Below are 3944 nucleotides of genomic sequence, written 5' to 3'. Positions count from 1 at the left end.
TTTGGTCCTATTGTGTACATGTGTGTTAGATATTTTGTATTGATCATGGTTGTAATGGGTGTGTTTTAGTGACAAACCTTGCAAATTTAGAAAGAGAAAAAGAAAAAACCAAATGCCATAGAGATGCATTGATGTATCCAGCCTCTCCAAGTCTCTTCTCTATCAAGAAAGAGTTGTAGTCTTATGATCTTAGTGAATTTCCCATCTGTGTTAGATATTTCCATTTTAGCTTGTGTCATTTCTTTAAAGTTAGTAATAATTGTATTTTCCAAAGAAAGGGTGGTGACTCAATCAAGGTTTTGAAGCTAGTGCTTATTTCATCAATAGTAGAATGGCTGACAAAAGAAAAAACACAAGAGCCAATCTTGATGTACCAATCTATGCTAATTTTCCTAAAGGTAGTAAGAAGAACTTGAATAAGAAAAAGGTAGACCCAAATCCTACCTAGAAACCTAGAGGTAGTGTATCAGATAGTTCTCAGTATCAACCAATGGTAGGGAGAGAGTCTTCTTTACTTAGTTCTAAATCAGAAACTAAAAGACTCTTAGGAGGGAAATTTAGTACCCTAGTACCAAATGAAAGAAAATATCAAGATAAGGATATGTCACTAGTATGGAATGTATCCCCTTGACTAGATATGATAATTGAGATTAATCATAGGCTAGGACTTAGAAGTTCATTTGGAGATCCTTTTAATCTTAGGGCGATCCCATACATGGAACCTAATCTTATAGACCTAGAGGATCCTACTAATTTAAAAGCCACTTTTACAGATCCTAAAGAAGTGTAGTCAGAGATAGGAGTTTTGAGGAAATGAATTGCTGAAGAAGAAGCTAAACATATTCACCTAGAACCTAGATGCTATAGTAGAAAGAGACAATCTACTTAGAAGGATGGATGCATCAAAAAAAAAAATAAGGAATTAGAAGAAAGAAAAAAAACCCTTCATTTTGATGTCTTTGGAGATGTAGATAGCCTGAGAACTAAAGTTTAGGAACAAGAAAAACTCTTGAGTCAAAAGCAAGAACTTTTCATTGCTCAGGTCCAAGCTTATAAGCCTATCCAACTAGATCGTGTAGAACCTACTATGGCTATAGATAAAGGGAAGGGAGAAGCCATAGGAATCCAAATAAATGAAGCTCAAGCTCTACCAAGAAAATCCATAAAACCCTCCATGTCAAAATTAGATCTAGATTTGGAGAAGGCTAGAAAGAAGAAAGAAGATCTTGCAAAAGAGCTTGAGAAGGTGGAGAATGAAGCTCAAGCCATAGAAACTAGAAGAAAAGTCCAGTTCATAAAATCTAATTTTGCATTGGCTTCATGGCCAAATTTGTCTACCCCATCTACAACTTTTGTACCTACTAGTGGTCCAATGATTCCAAATCAAGGAATATCTTAGTCTACCCCTTTGTCATCATCCACCATTAGCACTCAAGCCCCCTTCATCTAGCCTCAAAAATCCCAAAATGTTGTCCTTAACAAAGTCAACATAGTAGGCACCTCAAATGTTCCTAGTTTTTAGAAGAAACTTGTATACATTGAAAAATATAAACAAATGTCATTTGTAGGTATCCATGGTGCTCCACATCCCATATCTTTTGACTTAAGAGATAAAGTTGTCAAGTTCTTTGGAAACAATGTTGTTAACGGTTAAGAGCACCTAAGAGTTTTCATAGATATGTTGAATGATTATGAAGTTGAGAATGAGGATGTGGTAATGAAGTTTTTTTTTCATTCACTAACTAAGGATGCGAGTGATTGGTTCAAAAATTTACCTAATAATAGTATTACCTCATGGAGTGATTTGGAAAAATTGTTCAAAGAGGAGTATGGAGATATTACCAATGCAGGGTTCATGTTAAATGAATTCAATAACATCAAGAAGAATCCTAATGAGTCCACATTGATTTCAATGTAAAATTTCAAAAAGGCATCTACAAGCTTTTTCAAGTTATGAGGTTGAATGAGGATGTTTGTCTCACAACATATTTTAACTCTTTTTATAGAAAAATTGCTTATTAGTTGAGAGATAAAGATCTTAAAAATTTGAGGGATGCTTATAAGGTTGAGGTAAATATTGAGAATAATAGGAAGGCATCTGGAAAACTTGGTAGGACATATGATCCAAAGTTTTTCAATCCCAAGAATAACAACAAAAGGGAAGTTGACAAAACTCCTGTAGGAAAGAAGCCAGAAGAACCCACAATAGGTCAAGTGTTGGAATTGCTAAAAAAGATGAATCCCACTAGTTTTAATACTCATAAGCTAAATGTTTCTAAGAAAGCCCCTATGAAAAATAGAAACCTCAATAGACAACCTAGAATACAAAATTACTCGTACATGACCCAATAGAAGAATGGGAAGCCAATCCCTAACCAGACCCAATTTGTAAAAGATAAGGGTACACTAGATCCTCTAAAAAGAAATTTAGTAAATACGAATGATAATGTGCCATGGTGTAATATTTGTCAGTCACCTCACTCTGTAGAATATTTCCTAGTTTCTTAGTCATTTTCTTCTAATCATAGTGTACAAACTGAGGAGGAGGAAAGAGAGAAAAGCCATGATGATGTTAGTTGTAATATGGTGAGAATGTGCAATGATTATGTGGATCCTAATTTGGAAGAAATAGAAAGTGATCTACAAAATAAGAAAATTGCTTATCAATTACACTATCAACAAGTCTTCTCATATAATAAATGTTATAATGAAGATTAGGTATGTGTTACATCTTTTGAAGTTGGTCATGTGAATTTGATAATGCCTTCTAAAGAGAAAATTGATAGGATTACCGTAGAGATGATCTCCCAAGTACATAGTAACTACAATTTGAGAAATTGAATAGTTAAAAATAATGTTGGGAAGCCTTCTAGTATATTCATAAAAGATGTTACACATAAGATGAAAGATGAAGACAAGAAGGCTAATGTAGAGATAGTCGAGATTAAAGAAATCAAAACCAAAAATTGGGAACCCATGAAGAAAATTCAATTCCAAGCAAATGAGATAGCAAATCAAATTGTGCATGAAAAGGGATTAGGATTTGATACTACCAAGAAAATAGTAGTATTTGCTACTCAAAATTTTCCTACTCTAGGTATGATTCTGAAACCCACTATATCTGATCCTATTAACAGTATATTCATGTTATCACAAATTACTATAAAAGTACCCTGGTCTGAACTACTTAGAATTGAAAAGCATAAGAGAAAAGCATTTTCATGGTTGGGAGGGATAGGAAATAATAACAACAATGTAGAAAAAAATGCCATTCAACTAACATAGGAAAAGGGTAAATAACTAGGGCAAAAGGCTCACACAGCTATCCAAACCACCCTACTAGAGTTAACACAACAGAAGAAAACACAAGGAACAACAACCAAAGGAGGAAGAAGGGTGAAATACTTTTATTGATTCATCAAAACATCTCCATAGGTGCCCAGTTGTAAGGCCTTCTAGGTTATGACCAATTAAAAATGCATTCACATTCAATGATCCAACTAAAAATTTGCACCTTCAGTTCTACTCTAAAATCTTCTTCCCTAAAAACTTGCCTAAATCTAAGCCTAAACACTCTATATATACTTGCCAAAATAGCTTATAGATTATTCTATAATATTAGATAAGAGGAAGGCTAGCCCAACAATGGTATGGACTCATCCCAAAAAAAAATCTTAACATAAATGTCGTGAACAAAATAAATCTTGCAAGTCAACCCATAGAAATCACGTCCAAATACTGGTACTCAACATACATTGGATAACTTAGCACATGAAGAGTGTTATAGTAACTTGACACATGAAGAGTGTTACAGTAACTTAGCACATGAAAAGTGCTATAGTAACTTAGCACCAACTAAGTGCTATAGTAACTGGGCACCAACTAAGTGCTATAGTAACTCAACACATGAAGAGTGCTACAATAACTCAACACCAACTAAGTGA

Source organism: Cupressus sempervirens, chromosome 9, assembly GCF_028749045.1.
Source record: "Cupressus sempervirens isolate cs-2001-9-10 chromosome 9, ASM2874904v1, whole genome shotgun sequence".
NCBI classification, from domain to species: domain Eukaryota; kingdom Viridiplantae; phylum Streptophyta; class Pinopsida; order Cupressales; family Cupressaceae; genus Cupressus; species Cupressus sempervirens.
This window is presented reverse-complemented; position numbering follows the sequence as displayed.